The 17,192-nt window shown below is 42.9% G+C and overlaps 1 protein-coding gene across 14 annotated transcripts in view; it reads left to right on the top strand.

Moving 5' to 3' along the window:
* LHFPL2 (LHFPL tetraspan subfamily member 2) overlaps positions 1–17,192 on the top strand; it is a 154,445-nt gene that overhangs the window by 49,112 nt on the left and 88,141 nt on the right. For 2 of the 14 annotated variants that reach the window (XM_027605079.2, XM_027605077.2), the window contains exon 3: positions 12,445–12,524. The exons of 9 other annotated variants lie outside the window; for them this stretch is intronic. The gene's annotated coding sequence lies outside the window, so the exon portion shown is untranslated. Of the gene's footprint in view, positions 1–11,835; positions 12,022–12,444; positions 12,525–17,192 lie in introns of all 14 variants that reach the window. 3 more of the 14 variants (XM_027605082.2, XM_027605083.2, XM_027605078.2) reach the window with 2 other exon arrangements.

Below are 17,192 nucleotides of genomic sequence, written 5' to 3'. Positions count from 1 at the left end.
CACTGTGCACCCTGAGGATAGGCCAGCCAGGTGCCAGTCACCAGGGTCCATTCTGAGGGAGAGAACACAGGGCTCACAGCTGTTCAGAAGGTTAACCTTGTCAGGCAGTTTCTCTCTGAAGTTTGAGATGCGACAAGCAATTTGTGTTCTTTCTTTGGTCATTGAAGGCTGTTCATTTTTCAATATGTGATTTACTAATTATGGAATGTTTGGCTTTCTAGAATCAAAGACTATTACAAAATGTCATTTTAAAAAATCTTTAACTTTTGCACTATGTTTATAAGTAAAACATTCTGCTAACTTTAATTTGTGCTCTTTTTCCTTGTGTCTTGGTTCTTAACTATTCCAGGGGAACACTTAGGAAAAATTATCAAATCCCTCCCCAAACACTGTGGTAAAGGGACTGTTCAAGATTTGTAGGGTTGTGGCTATGAACCGACAGTTTGGACTTACGGTCGTTATTACTTTATCATAGAATTTTGATTAATTTGTTAGATGATGACTGTCAGACGCGTTCGTTTTTTTTTTTTTTTTTAACATTTGATTTTTAAGTCATCTCTCCACCCAAATTAGGGCTCAAACTCACAACCTCAAGATCAAGAGTCGCATGCTCTACCAGCTGAGCCAGCCAGGCGCCCCTGTCAGATGGTTGTTTTGAGAGTGTTTGGCTGAGTTTATAATAGCTTCTGTCTACTGAATATATGCCAGGAACTTGGTATAATTCTCATAGACTAGAGGGCATATACTACAGATGCAGTAGATAGCCAATAGTCAGAGAGGTTAATTAACATGCCCACGGCCACATAGCTAAGTGAGAAAGAGCTGTAAGAGTTGATCTCTTATATCATCCTGACTTGGAGGATGTCTCTACACAAAGCTCTATGGCCTCCCCGCCTAAAAATGGGGGTGGGGGGCAGAACTACCATGTTACATAGTGCTGAATGTCCTTCGGCCTCTCTCCCTGTCTAGTGATATGTAAATAGCCCTTTCAGAGAGACGGGATAGCATAATGGTTAAGAGCAAGGACAACTGTCTCACTCCCACGCTTGGTAGCTCTGAAACCTTTGGCAAGTTCCTTACCCTTTTTACGTCTTGCTGTTTCCATCAGTGGATAAGACAGTACCTGAAGTTGTGAGGTTGAAATAAGTATCCATAAAGTGTTAGAAGAATGGCTTGTGATGAGCACTATGCAAGTATTTGCTATTGTGAAGACTGGTAAGCATAAGATGTCCTCTCCATTTCCTCTCTTACTTGCCTCAATAAGCAACAACGTGCCCTGGGTTCGCTTGTGGGATGCTTCGGAGTAGGGTAGGACTGGGGGAAGGTCATGACCTGCCACTTTGGGAGTGAGGCCCTCTTGGAACCATGGTCCAGTCTTTACCCTCTTGGCTGTGGGCATAGCTCCCAGGTTCTTCTACACATACTTGGTCTCTGTGGTCTCTGGTCTGGTTGCCTGTTCTCAGAATGTGTGCATCTCCCACCCTTACCACAGGTGCTTTGACTACATCATTGCCCATTCAAACATTGATTTTGTATCCCAGCCTTTTGTCTATATGTTTCAGCTGGTGTGGCCACAAGGGTATATCATAAATGATGACCTCCTAGAGGCAAGGCTGAATCTGTGAGGACCTTGTAGAGCAGTTTTATTAAAAAATAAGTTTTTTATCATGAAAATGCTATGTTACAGGAGTGTGAACATGAAGGGAGGGGTACCTGGAGGAGGCAGAAAACCAGAAGGTGGAAAGACAGCGCCAGGGGTCTCTGGGCCTTGTGCTCTTGACTTCCGTAATCCTTTTTCCCCTTCCTTAATTTAGGGAACCTGGAGGGCTTATTACCCATCCCACTTCAGGGCCTGAAATGTTTCCCTTCTGATTCCCACGATGAAGGGAAGTGAGTCAGGCATTCCTGATGCAGAAACCCCACTGCCTGGGAGAGTACTCCCCTCGGAGCACCGCCCCCACCCCAAGGCTTCCCCTTGCTCCTTAGCGCAGTGCGCATGTCAGAAGCAGGTAGTGACCCCCGCAGTGCAGTGAATGACTGCCCCCTCCCAGAAAGCCTCAGTGATGGAGATGGCCCACAAATTGCCAAAAACTGATGTGGAAACTGCCTGTTGGTTTTTGTTTCATTTTGTTTTCATTGTGGTGAAACACACATAACAAAATTTACCATTTTTACACTTTTAATTGTATAGTTCAATGCCATTAAGTACATTCACGGTGTTGTGCAACCGTCACCACCACCCATCTCTAGAGTTTTTTTTTTTTTTGTATCTTGCGGAAGTAAAATCCCATACCCATTCAATAGTAATTCTCCCTTCCCCTGCCCCCCAGCTCCTTGCCGCCACCCTTCTGCTTTCTCTCTCTATGAATGTCACTACCCTAGGAACCTCACGTAAGAGGAGTTGTACGGTGTTTGTCTTTGTGTGGCTGGCCTGTTTCACTTAGTGTAATGTCCTCAGGGCTCATCCGTATTGGAACATGTGTCAGAATCTCCTTCCTTTTGAAGGCTGCCCACGATTGCAGTGTATGTATATGCCGCATTTTGTTGATCCCTTCATCTGTTAATAGGGACTTGGCTTGCCTCCACTTCTGGCTGCTGTGACTAACCCGCTGCCATGACTGTGGGTATAATGCTGTTGGTTTTGTTCTGAAGGGACGTTAGGGATTCAGGAGTAGAGCCCGTTCTGCCTGTTTGCATAAAAGAACCTCTGTACAGCTTTGAATTTTTTTGAAATTAAAGAAGAACAGCAATCTTGAACTCCAGGAGTAATTCAGCTGACTGATAATAGGTCCCTGGGTTTTTCACTGCTTTGAGGAGGGATCAGGCAGAACTTAATGTAGAGGAAATGAGAAGCCACGAAAGCCAAGGATGTTCAGAAAGGGTGAGTGTGGTACGAAATTGTGAAACTTAGAGGGAGAAAGAACTCTACTGCCCCCACGGAGCAGAGGATTTATGCAGTTTACCCTGGGAAACGGAAGCCCCCACAGGAGAACGACGCAGGTTAGCTCTTACTTGGTGGAAGCACCAGTATCTCTTAGATGTAGGACCGGGCACCAGGTTGCAGAGGCTCCTTCTGCAGGGGGAGGCCGCAGTCCTCTGGCTCCCCTCCTGCACTGCTGGCACCGCGTGCCTTGCCACCTCTGAGTACTTCTGGTCTTTCCACGGTTCCCTGGATGGAATTCTTTTTTTTTTTTTAAAGCTTTTATTTATTTATTCGACAGAGAGATAGAGAGAGAGCACAAGCAGGCAGAGAGACAGGCAGAGGGAGAGGGAGAAGCAGGCTCCCCGCCGAGCAGGGAGCCCGACGCGGGGCTCGATCCCAGGACCCTGGGGTCATGACCTGAGCCGAAGGCAGACAGACGCTTAACGACTGAGCCACCCAGGCGCCCTCCTGGATGGAATTCTGTAACTTCCCTTCGATCTCTAACTGTAGGTCTGTGTTGCTTGTTAATAAGAATATTGTACTATTTACTAATTCAGGAATATGTGTTCTTGACCACTGTGAAAAGACCACCAAATGGAAATGATTTGAAAGGAGCCATTTCTGTTCAGAAAATTTCCAGATGTAGTGTACAGTGCATCCTTCACAGCTGTCCTGTCCTGGCTTCTTGTCATACCGTACATCAGCCACATGCTCAGCCGGTTGCATGTACCCAGGCAGAACCCTAAGAAAATTTGATGAACGTATGTGTTGCCCTTTATTATTTACTATCCATTTTCTGTCTTTGTTACCTCAACTAACAAGCTTCTTGTTCCTTTAAGTCCTCACAGCACAGGGTTTCTACTGACTTCTCCTACCCTCACTTACCTTGCACGATATCTGGTTATAACAATGCAAATTATTCCAAAAGAATGTCTTGTTTAATAGTTGTCAGAAAGAAAGAGCTCAGGGGCCCCTGGCTGGCTCAGTCTGTGGAGCATGTGACTCTCAGTCTCGGGGTCATGAGTTTGAGCCCCACATTGGGTATAGAGATTACTGAAAAGTAAAATCTTAGAGAGAGAAAGAAGGAAGGAAAGAAAGAAGGAAAGGAAGGAAGGAAGGACGGAAGAATGGACTCCATAAAGATAGGAGGGTGGAAATGAAGATGTTAAGGATTATGGGGCAGAAAGGACTGTGAACATTTTCTTTGAGTTGGTCTCAGAATTCACTGAGTTTTGCATGGTCATCCTGTGTTTCTATCCCAACAATTCTGCCTGGCTTTTCCTAGAAATTTTTATTGAAAAGCAGTGGCAAAGTATGGCTTGTCTTTTCTGCTAAAGCCTTAGCAGATAGTTTATTCCCAAACGTAAACATTTTAGTAAGCCTTTTGTTTAGTGACTCATTAATTTGATGAGGGAAAAATGTCCTAATAAAGATAAAGAAACTGTAAACTGTTTCAAAAGCTGCAGAGGGAAAAATGTTAGGGCTCTGTAGGTCAACTACTTCCCCTTGTTCTTGGCGTTCCATTTGTTGCTTGGTCATGGGAACAGATAAACTGGGCATTTAAGGTCATGTCCTCATCTTAATTCTCTTCTATAAATTTATACATACATCGTAAGTCCTGGGGGTTTTACTTCTGTAGCGTGTCTTTCTGTATGGACAGGGACTATGTATGAATTGAGTTGATTTTTTTAAAAAAATATTTATTTGAGACAGAGCAAGAGAGAGAGCGAGGTGGGAGCCTGGGTGGCTCAGTCGGTTAAGTGACTGCCTTTGGCTCAGGTCATGATCCTGGAGTCCCGGGATCGAGTCCCGCATCGGGCTCCCTGCGGCAGGGAGTCTGCTCCTCTCTCTGACTCCCCCCTCTCGTGCTCTCTCTCTCTATCTCATTCTCTCTCTCAAATAGATAAATAAATAAAATCTTAAAAAAAGAGAGAGAGAGAGAGAGCGAGGGGTGGGGAGGGTCAGAGGGAGAGGGAGAAGCAGACTCCCCGCTGAGCAGGGAGCCCGATGCGGGACGCGATCCCAGGATCCTGGGATCATGACCTGAGCTGAAGGCAGACACTTAACCGACTGAGCGACCCAGGCGCCCCTGAATTGAGTTGATTTTATGAAAAATAGTAAATCCAAGTTCCCTCTTCCACAAAATAGCACATTAAATGTGTCACTAGGTTAGCACCAAGAAGTAGCTTGAGTAATTTTTACTAGTAAACAGTTTGATTTTCTCAGAAATATCATAAACACCCAGCTATAAAGAGTCACAGATCCCTGAGCAGAATCAAAGGTGTGAGGGAAGAGGAAGTCTCCCTAGCTCTGACTGTGGTTACATAAGGCATAATCTGCATTATCATTCATATACAATTATCCTGGAGGTATTATGACCTTATGTTCTACATTATTTTGGTAAGATTAAATGTTCCAACATGGATGTAACTATTTCTAGCTTTTGTATGAGTGTTACATGAAGTATAAACTTATTCCATGTTAAACCCTCTTTGTAACAAAAGCATAGCGATCTTTCTCAAATCCATGAGTAAACATCATAGAGGTTTTTAACACAGTTATCACTTATATTTCACGAGGCAGCTGTATGCCTCCCTGATTCTCAACTTTTCCAGGAGGAAGACCCACTTATAAACTGGAAAAATGCCTAAGGTGAAAAGGAAAAAAATGGATTTAATATAGTCATTAAAAATAAAAAACCAAGAGGCAAGGCAAATTGACTTTGTGGGCTGTAGGTGTAGTGTAAAGAACTCAGAGTTTGTTTTACTTATATAATCAGTTAATGCTTTTATCTAAGTTTGTATCTGTTCTCTTGTGTGGTACTTTTGAAAAGGAAACATAATGATCCAAGTTGCCCATTTTTTGGTTATTATTGACTGGATTTTCCTGAATGACCCTCCAAAAAAAAAAAATATAATAAGGCACTAGTTATAGTCTAGTCATGTGTGTGGAAGTTTGTGCCTTCATATTTGATACAAGACCATTTCCTAGCAGACACAAGCCAAGTTTCATAAGGATATAAATATGTTTTACTTAGGTGTCTTTCTAATTACATAGACTTACGAAATGTTCTTTGTAAGGTGTGGTCTTGGGTACTATACAGATCGTATTCTGCAGTGACAAGGTTTAATGCTGGGACCTTTCAACCTCTCGTAATTGTCAAATAAACCAGACCTCAGTGCAGCAAGGATTCCATGGATGGACAGCATTCATGTATTCATTTAACCGACGGTATTGTCCCCTACTCTGGGCTGGGCATCAGGTGGGCCTTGGATATATGAGGTGAACAAAATGTGCTGGGTCTTAGGGAACCAACCCAGGGTCCGTTGGAGGGGACCAACACAAACCAGCAGGTGTGCTGCTGGGGGACAGGGGCTGTGCCCGGGTCCACATAGGCTGGGACATGCAGCAGAGGTCCCTTCTTACCTCAGTGCCCACAGGGCTGCAGGTGAAGGAGGAGCAGGAGAGGGAAGGCAAGAGTAGGTGCCCTTTGAGCTGAGTGTTGACTCTTAAGTCCAAATCAGAAGCTGTTTCTTAACAATAGACTTTGAACCACACTGTTTATGTAAATTAGGTGACTTTCTAATTTGGGGGGAAACTTTTTTTTTTTCCTGCCACTTCATATCTAATGGAAACAAGGCAATGGAAAGCGTAGCCTGCGTTGTTTAGAGCTGCCTTTGAATGCTGGCTGCCACCTAGTAGCTGTTCCACCTTTCTGAACTTCACATAAAAAGGGAATAATAAAATATGCTCCGTGTGTGGGTTGGATATGAGGTAGTATAGGTACCAATAATGATGAATTCCTCCTCTTCCCTTGGCACAGTGAGGTCGAGTGCCTTGAAAAAGATCATTTATTTTGGAAGATGCTTGGTGAAACAAGAAAGAAAGCAGGGCTAATTACAGGATACTGAGAGTGGCTAATACTAGGCACCAATTTGTTTGTTTCTGGCACTATTCTAAGTGCTTTCTGTACATTTCCTCATTTAATCCTCTCAAGAATTCTGAGTTAGGTGCTATTATTTCATCCCCATGTCAACGATGAGAAAATTGAGGCTCGAGTAGTTAACCCTGCTTGTGTGGCTCCAGAGCTCTTAACTATTGGATGGAGTTTTTGAAAAGCATCATGAGGATGGCAGTGATAGTAATGCCTAGATTTTAATTTTTCATCCTTTGAAGAACACTTCTGCTTAGCTCGTTACATGTGTTCCTCGTAAAAAACAGGAGATGGCTAGAGATTGGGATAGAAAACAGAGGTTTCCTAGAGGGGAGGTGACTTGCCCAGGGTTACTGAATCTGTGTGTGGCCCAGTTGGTGCAAGAACTTTAACCACCCGATTCTTGGGAGTGTTAATAGAATGAAAAGAACAGGACAGGAATGCTGTTAACAAGTGGATGCTATGAAATTTTTTAAATCGCTAACGGTCACAGGGAGGTTCATTATGTTGCTCAAGATAATGTCAGGCCAGTGGCCACCTGTAATTAGGAAGGGCAGACCCAGCTCCAGAGCCACACAGCTTCTGAGCAACCCAAGTGCGGGAGTTGAAGCCCTAATGCATCTATGTTTAGGCTACTTGGAGCCAGGGAGCATCCTCACACCTTCTGGGAGTTTGAAAGCTCCAGGGAGCAACCTAAGTGGCCCAGGGAATCTCTGTTGGCTCCCACTGCCTCCTGCCACAGTCACGAGGGCTCTTTCTAAAGGTGAGTGGGCAGCCACAACCAAGAGGGAGACGTTGAGGATGTGCCCACGTCTGTGTGGTGGGGGTGATACGGAGGACCTGGGCCGCCTCCTTCCAGTGCTAATCAGCTCTCTCTGCAAATTGAAGTCTCAGCACAATTTTAAAGAAAGCAAGAGAGACAAGAAACCAAATAAGGTTGGACCAAAAGCCTGTTGGAATTATGTGGTGTTTTGCCCTGTAGCTGGGGATCCAGTTACAGATGCTTGTGATTATGGCCTTTGCAAACAGTTGTCAGAGAAATTTATAAGATTTCTAAAGGCTGCAGAACAGCAGATGTGGAATTAAATTTCAAGAACAGTTACTCATAATGGCTTACATGTGGGTATAGGATATTTAGAATTCAGACCCAAGTCCCTGTGTCCAAGAGGTGTGCGATGCAGGGACAAAAGGAGAGATTGGAGGTGTCAGCATTTTCTGGTGTTCTTTTCCTTGTGTATCATTTATTGTTGACCCCCAGGCCCTTCATAGCAGCGGAAATCTTCCATAACAGTTAGTTTGCAGTGTCAAATATAGTCTTCGTTTGTCCTGTTTTGTGAGATGACTCTGATTGGCTTCTTTGCCAACAAGCATCAACCGTGCCAGCATATAGATTGTGGAAAATGCGAATCTCTATGACCAACTTTAATTGGCCATGCAACAGATATTTTAACATTAGCAAAGTTCAAGGTATTTAGGTTTGCCTTGTTTCATATCTGTTTTTTCACAATTCATATGGCAAAGGCTTTAATGACTGTAAGAAATGCCTTTATTATTGATGAAGGACAGGATTGGAATGATAGTAGTAATGATAGTGATCTAACAGTTGTTCTTTTTGAAGCAAAAGCTACTAGGTTTCTCCCCACCTCCAATAAGGAAATATACTTCCTGAGTTCAAAAATCCACGAAACCTTTATTAGGCAGCAGAAACAATTAAAGAGAGTATTCCAAGTCTTGGTATATATAAAATGACATTCTAGTTCTTGTTATATTGAAATGCCCCTTTCCAGAGCTTTTCAAATAATTGCTAGAAAACATAGCTTCTACTGTATTAATAAACAGAGGACCCTAAACTCAGTACTGGGACAGAATTTAAGGATCAGCTCTTTTCCTACAAAATCCAGAAGTTTCTGCTGCTGTTTTACTTAATGTGTATACCTCCTATGTGTGTGTGTGGCGGGGGGGCAGCCTTGCAAGGGCCCACTGTTGGGGCACTTAACTATGCTGAGTGGTATTCTCTTCACGGACGGAGCATGTCAGGTTTTGTGGTGACCGAGATAAAGCGTGGAGGGAGGAACGGAAGATGGGTCACAGTGCCACGTGGCTGTGTGATGGCCCTGGGTGCCGGGCTTTAGTTACCACATTTGTGAAATGAGTACAGCACTGTTCTATACTCCATACCGTGCTTCTGCAAAACCAGATGGCTTAGCACTTTCTGCAAATGAGACAAGATGGAAATCAAATGGAATAACAACGGTTCATCTTTGTGTACTGCCATATCATAAAATCATCTCACTGAATGCTCACAGCTATATGGAGAGGTGACATGATGATGATCGCATGATAGATAGGAGTACAAAAGCTCTTAGAGGTCTCAGTCACTTGCCCCAGGAAAAGGAGAATAAAATGGGTGGATATTGGCCACCCTTGGGATCATTACATCCCCAAACAGCAAATGGTGAATCTGGTACTTAAACCCAAGAATTTGAACTGCAGAGTTGGTGCTGTTCTTCCTCCTCAAGTCCTTTAGAGAGGGAAAAGCACTGGTTAAAAATGGCCTTGTCATTCTCCCCGCTTTTAGCTCTGGTGTTGCTTGGCCTTTTAGATCATTGGGAGGTAATGTGAGAAGGGTCTGTGCTGCTTGTTGGCCATTTGACCGTGGGCAGGGTACCCCAACTCCCAGTGGTCCCCATCTGTAAAATGGAGTTAATTGACTGTCTCATGTCATTGTTGTGAGTGTTCCATGGAGATAAATGCTGTCAAGTACTTCGCACTGTGGCACGTAGCAAGACCCCTCATTAGATCATGAAGAGGAGGAAGACCATAGTTACTGCTAAGGTTCTCAGTGCTCTTGAGGTTTTGGCAACAGAAAGTTCTCTCTCCCTGGACCCATGTGTGGCTGAGCTGTTTCCTGGCTGAACTTGCACTCTTGACCCTCCCATGTTACACACGCCCATAATAGCTTCCTGGGGGCTGGTTTCCATGGAGAACAGCTATTGAACCTCTGTTGTCATGTGTTTCCTATTTATTCCACATACCCCAGCTTAAACTTTCAAGATTCTTCTGCCTCATCAAGCAACAGAGACAGCTGGGCCTATGGTACATGCTGACCCCCCATGCCTTCCCAAGGTCAATGGCACTCGTAGGCTCTGTCCAGAGCTAATCTTTTAATTCATCCTTTAAAGATTTATGGAGTATTTTTATCCCAGGCAAACCAGAGAAGGACTTCCTGTTCCTCTGTATCACTTAACCAGGGGTTGGCAAGTATCATCTCATCTCATTTCTGAGAAACAGGTAGAGACAGGCCCACACGAGGACCCAAAAACTGGGGTCACACCGCTTCCCTCATTTTCAGCGCTAATGAGAAGTACTTTCCAGCAGATGTTCCTGCTCTTCCCCTGATGTTTCTTGATGAGTTTTTCATCCTTGTTGTCTTTTCTTACTCGTGTACTTAGGGGAAACTGAAAGACTGTAGGACGCTTCTGTTCTAACTTTATCAGTTTTAATCTGAATTTTATGAAAATCCTAGACCAGTTAGCTCCTTGCCTCCCTCTAGGATGGGCTTAGAATGCCATCTCCATGTACAGTGTCCTTACAATCAGATGTTTGCTGAGAGCTTCAAATCATCATTCAGGTCAGATGGTTTCCACATGAACTAAGACTAAAGCTCCTTCATTTAGCATCTAGAAGAAAAACCATTTTTAGAACTATCAGTCCTTTAAAAAAGCAAACAAACAAACAAACCATTGATATTAAACTTAGTCACTGAAACTTTGAATGGAATGGGAACAAAATAAGTTCCCTTGTTTCTAATTTGGGGGCTCCTATTTATGCAGAGTGGCCCAGGGATAAAGCAGTAGCCAGTCTGAGTTGAGCTGGATGAAATAAACAAAAAGGTTGAAAATCCTTATCTGCTCACTTAGTTCCTGTTATTGCTAATCATATTAATTCCTTGGCCATCACCATCCTCAAAACATCTTGCTTCTGATGAAGAGACTCCAGTGATTTGTGTATTTTGTTCTTTTACCTAGAGATCTCCATTAAAGTCCTTGATTAGATAGACCACGCTGGAATATAAATGAAATATAAATGAAATTTTTTTTAAGATTTTATTTATTTATTTGACAGAGAGAGACACAGCGAGAGCAGGAACACAAGCAGGGGGCGTGGGAGAGGGAGATGCAGGCTTCCTGCTGAGCAGGGATCCCGATGTGGGACTCGATCCCACGACCCTGGGATCATGACCTGAGCCACAGGCAGCCGCTTAACCGACTGAGCCACCCAGTTGCCCTAAATGAAATTTTTTATTAAATGAAATGCCAAAGAGCAATTTTTCGACTCCTACAAATCAATCCAGCCAGTGAACAAGTGTGAACTACTCCCTTACTGTGGGCATTTGTGTAGATTCATGTTTACACTTGGCTTGGTTCTGAAATCTGAGAAGATTCCAACCATGGCTCCAGACGATTTCACCTATTTGACCCTAAGTGCAGGGAAACGGCCAGACTGTAACAAATACCAAATCACTGAACTCGGGGCACTGTATAGGCCATGTGAAGGCCCTTTTCCTTTGCTTGAGGGCAGTTTTCATCTCTTTTGCAGAGTCAGGTTCAAAAAGGTAGAGGAAATAAACTACACTTTTGTACTGGGTTTGAGTTCATCTTCACTATTATAGCAACTGTACTTTCTCAGAAGGACCTGCTTGAAGCAAAGCTCTGTGTGAATCAGCATTCTTCCTGCTACTGGATTGTAGCTTCTAGGCAGCAGAGAGCTGGACTTGGTGTCTCTGAGCCCCCAGGGCTTGTGTGTGTGGTTGATGGGTCGTGTGGTAGTGTTGTCTTATTCCAGGACAGGTAGTTAGGAGCAGGTTTAGGAATGGTTTCAGAAGCCTTGTACCTAAATGATTTCTGGAAGATATTTCTCAGAGAAAATTGGCAGTAAAGTGAAGCCATTGATCTCACCCCTTGATTTCTTGGTACAGGAAAGTACCTGGAAAGGAGGAGGAGGAAGACCCTGAAATGCGTATGACGTGGCTCTGTATGTACGTGTGACAGCCAAAGCCATTCCTAAACGGGGAATTGTGACCGTTTGAAATGGACTTGCCAAGCCTCCCTGCCGGGAACCTTCCTTCTTGCAAGAAAAGGAAATTATCAACTAAACCCTGATTGTAGGTGCCCAATTCCTATATTCCTCAGATGCAGTCTGCTAGAGAGAGCCTGCACTCAGCTTCATTTGGACTCTTTAATTGGCAGAAAATGGTTCTAACGCCTCCTTCCTCCTACCACTTAGGTCATAGTTTTTTGTTTTGTTTTATTTTCTGCTCTCTCATTGCTTTTGAGAAACCCATAACATTCCTTTTATTCTTCCAGTGATTGGCATCTTGTTTTTGTCACAAAGATAGTATGCTGGTATTTTCTGTCTTTACACTGATCTTCTAAAAAGGTGAAGTGTGGAGGCCCATGCCAGAGAAGGGGGCATAATTAACCTCTGTGATGTTGTCCAAGTTTCTTGAGAAACTATTAGAACTCTATTATCTTGGTGTTTGCCAGTTGAGGTAAAACCAACATCTGTATGTGTCTTTCTTTCCCAGAGGGCATGACAAGAAAAGAGAAAGAGAAGAGTTCAAGGAATTAAAAACAGAGTCTTCTTCAGGATAACATTTGGGGTCAGGTAAACATCTCTTTCGAATTTCATTGAAAAATTCCAGGAGGCCAAGGGCAAAATCTCCAGAAGACTTGTTTCATGGAGTGTAGTTCAGTGGAAAGTTCATCTTTAAAAAAAAAAAAAATGTAGAAAACCTGAGTATGATATTGCTTAGGGGACTCTTAGAAAAACAGAGAAGGAAAAGGAAACCAAAAAACACAACTTCTTCTCATTTGGAAAGTGTGGAAGGCCTGGGAAAGATTTTCCCCAGTGACTAGGAAATACTTCTTTGTTGCACGTGAGCTCCTTTCCTTCCAGGAGCTGTAGAGTCGTTTCTTTTTTTTTTTTTCTTTTAAGTTTTTGCTTTAATTCCGGTTAGTTAACATACAGTGCTCTGTTAGTTTCATGTGTAGAATACCACGATTCAACAGTTCCCACACTGTAGAGTCATTTCTTAAATCTGTGACTCTTGAGTTGTGAATGTGGACGTCGGTGATGCACGCAGACTCGCCAGGGCGGGACAGAGCAGTGTGACCGTCTTTTGTAAGCCGGCGACATGTCAGCCTCTACTGTAGCCTATAGCCTCTTTCTTGGTGGTTCACTTGTGTGGTTGCATTTACCAGTTTCGGGGTTCAAATAACGTCTTTCACAAGATTTAAGCTCTTGTTTAACTTTTCTTTAAAAAGTTGAGAGAAACTGTCCCCTTTGACTCTGAAGGAAATTAAACTACAAGTAAGGCTACCAGTGGAGATTGTGGAATTTCTGTCCTGGAGATCTTCAAAAGTAGAACATAAAAATTAGGTCACTTAAGTAAGTCTGCTTGGAGCCTAACCAAGATGGCCTCCTGCAGTGTTCCAAGTTTATAAAACAACTTGTGTTAATATTCATATATCCGTGGAGCATAAGGAAAATCAGTACTTTGCTACATTCTCTTAGAGCTCCTTAAAAATGTGTTGAGCTCCCTGTGCCTAGAAATGGCTGTGTCTCTCATTTGCATTGGATGCTAATGTTGCTTGTGGAAATTTAGGAGTGGTGGGAGGGAGGAAGTAAGAGGGGTTGTCTGTTTGGAGAGTGACATTCGATCCTTTCAGAGGGTGGCACTGAGAGGATACTTGGCTTAAGCAGAGCTGACTTGACTGAGCATATTAACAAAGTCCCCAAAGAACTGTATTTAGCGTGAGGACACTTCCTGTAAAGAACTATTGCATTACTAAATGATTAGTTTGCTGGCTTTAAATGGTCTATAAAATGCAAAGAGGTTGTTTGGTTCATTGTCATTGGAAGCTATTATATTAACTGTAAAAAGTTAAGAAGGTTGTCTAAAGCAAGATTTTTAAATCATCTGGATCCAGTATGAGTCTAGAATGACAAAAATTAAAAAGTCAAAGAAAAGATTCTTTGTGGAATGCCAAACCACAGTGAACATAGTTCTTGGTGACTTGCTGGATTCCCAGTACCCCCAGGGCTTTCCCCTCCTGCAGATTGTATCCAGCTCTGGCCTACCACATGGTGACAAATCAGTTTCCCTCCTGCCTACTGACCTTAAAGAGACATAGTTCACGGGCTTATGAACACCTGTAAGAAGGACTTGATTTTTTAGGAATGGAGAAATTGAAAGCGTTAAAGGTGCTCAACAGACAGGAAAGCAAAATGTGAAATTGGGAGCCTTGCTTCCCACCCCCACCCCCAACCCCCTCCGCAAAGGCAATTTATGAAACATTTTTTTCCATTCTTTTTTTTAAAGTAAAAATTTATCTTAGGAATTTAAAATAGGAGGTTAATGCCCTCTGTGACTTTATTTCTTGAAATTGTCCAGTCAATGCAATATGGATTTGAGACTTTGCCAAGGACCTAGACACTAAAATATATTATCTTCCTTTTGTTTTTCTTCTTTGTCTTTTTTTGTTTGTTTTATTTTCCTGGGCAGGCAAAAATAAAGGAGAGAACTCCAAGCTGTAACATTTGGTTTTAGTACTGTTTTCTTTGCTCATTCCTTTTAAGAAAGGACACATTCATTAAAGTAAGACCCTATGTTTTTAGTTCTTTCTCTCTTTTAACTTTCCTTTTATTTGAAGTTAGTTCTGCCATGTGGTGGTTTTCAAGATGTTTGTGTATTTACACTGAAAACCTTTCTTTCAAATAAAATCTTATTTTTAACCCTAATATATGAAACAGATAAACCGTAGCTGTTCTGGGGAGTTGCCCCCCAGCCGCCTCCTGCCCTGTGGTTTCTGAGGCACATCTGAGCACTGGGGGCCCCTGAAGGTTCTTCATCCCCTGACATGAACACAGGATTAGGAGGGAGGGCCTTGTTTGCTGCTCCCAGGCTGCCACCAATACTTTTTTGTCACTTGCTGTTTTTGGACCCGTTTTGTTGAAATGATGGCGTTGTGCTAGGTCATCTCTGACGTCCTTCCTGCCCTAAGCAGTTCTGAGTTGGACACACAGAGCGCTGAGGTGGTGGAATTTGGGTGACTGAGGAATAGGCACAGCGCATGCAGAAGGCCTGGCTAAAGGGAGAATCGTCCTGTTCTAGTGTGAGTGGTCTTCAGTTCAGGCAGGTGAGGGCTTGGGAGCCGAAGCTGATGCATCAGCAGAATCGTCTCAGGAAAATGTTTTTCAGAGATTTCAGGGAGGCATCTGTAACCCTCTAACACAGCAGAATCTTATGGAGAAAGGGATTTAAACAAGTTATGGGTTCTTGTTTACCATTGATTGTAGTTGACTTTGTTGGTAAGTGGTTAGCTGTTAACAAATAAAACAGTTTTTCCTCACTAGAGAAAATTATGTCCTATCACTTGTGTGTGTGTTTGTGTGTATGTGTGTTAGTTTGGGAATGCATCTGAGGCACAGTTCAGGAATCTGCAGCCAGTTAACACATTTGCTTAGAGAATGGGGATGGTGAGGCCAAGGTCAGGGTTCAGTTGCTCTGTGGTCCAGTTAGCTGGGCGGGACTGTGCGGCCAGACTGTACTTTTAACCCCGACCAGCTGCCTCTCACATGTATGCCACGGGTCCCAGGGAGGGTTAGAGAGTGTGGAAGGATGTCCAGACTCCGCTTTTCCTCCTGGGATCTCTTAGGGCCTTTGTCCTGGTAGTAGAGGGCTTGGCGTTCATCTTCGTGGATGGAGGGCACCCTGCTTGCATGTTTAACAGCCTAAAAGGAGAGTCTGAAATATTCCCTGTGAGCCAGAGTCTCAGTGCCTGCTGTTTGTGGGTTTCTCTGGTCTGAAGACAAAACTTTCTATACTAAGTTAGACTGAGATTGCTTAAATAGTGCTCCATGGTGCTCAACATGAACATACCATCCTCCTTTTCAGGAACTGGGAGAAGGGCCAGCATTAGGAGAGATATTGCCTCTAACTCCTTAAGACCGTTGTTCGTTGTCTCTGCTTGTTCTCATTTCTTCATTTAAACATCGTTTTGTAATTAAAATTGGAAACACTTCATTTGCATCTGTACAAGAACAGGAATGTTATGGAAGTTGTTTGGAAAAAAAATATTATTCCCATGCACACCATTCCCCTAGAGAATGGTTCTATATCATTAGGTTTTTACTATTAATGCAACAAGGAACATTTTCTCTTATTTCTTAGCATAAACACAGCAATGTATGAAGCTTCCGTACGATTTCATCTTTGCCCAGGGAAGCAATTAAATTTAGTTATAATTTGTTTTCTTTGAAAAATAGGAAAGACAAGTAGGCTGAAGTAAAGTATCTCAAACATTTTTTGGTGAGAAAAGTATTCATTTTTATTAAGCAGAATTCAGACATTACAGAATTATAAAACCTTTGCACCTCCTAATCACCGCAGCAGCCAACCCCCACAGTGATCACCCTTAAGATACTTGTAAGCCAATTGTGAAAATGGGTATAAAAACCAGAATTTTAAAACTTTTGTTGATTTTTATCCCCAGAATTAATTTTTACCAGGTCAGTGGCTTTCAAAATGTTTGTTCTTAACAATGAGTGCTTTCTTCAAACAAAATTTTCAGTAGAATTCTAATATAGGAAAAAAAAAAGATAAAAGCAGAGACACTCTAGTTGTAGCTGGGGAAGAATTCTGCTCACTTCCTCCTCTGCCCTGACCAGTGAGACCACAGGGTACTTCTCCCCAAAGACCCAGCAGCACTTCCAGCAGGCAGTTGCTGTAAGCCGTACAGCAGTTAACCCAGTTGCTTTAGTGCTTGATTGGTGTTGGACTTCTACCTCTTTGACTAACTCTTCTAAATGGGGCACTCATGGTGACGTTTGTTTTCCCGTCATTGACTTGGGATGCTTATTTTTAGTTAAGCAGTAGTTCGTCACTAATGACGAACTTAAAAGCAAACCACCTGAGCCAACCTGTGATTTTTTTTTTCTTTCTTGAAATTGGACCTTTACATTTAACTCATCCTTTGAGTTTAGCTCAAATGCCACATTTGTCATTACTTTTTTAGTCTGTGGCAGCAAGTTTTTCTCCTCGTGGATTTAGGTTTAAATCTGTAGCTACAGCGCTTGGACCATGATAAACATTCATGTCCATGGACCTTGTAGGAACGAGTTGTAGCCTTTCATACCCCATTTCTGGTAATTGTGTTCCTGCCTGTTTACTTTCCCCCACTAGATAATAAAAAGGAAGACAGCATTATTTTGCCCTGTAGATAACGCTGGAGAATCTCTTAATCTTTGATCAGACTGGAGTAAGAGTCCTCC

This window comes from Zalophus californianus, chromosome 5, assembly GCF_009762305.2.
Source record: "Zalophus californianus isolate mZalCal1 chromosome 5, mZalCal1.pri.v2, whole genome shotgun sequence".
NCBI lineage: Eukaryota > Metazoa > Chordata > Mammalia > Carnivora > Otariidae > Zalophus > Zalophus californianus.
Note: the sequence above shows the minus strand (reverse complement) of the source record. Positions and strands in the feature narration are given on the sequence as shown.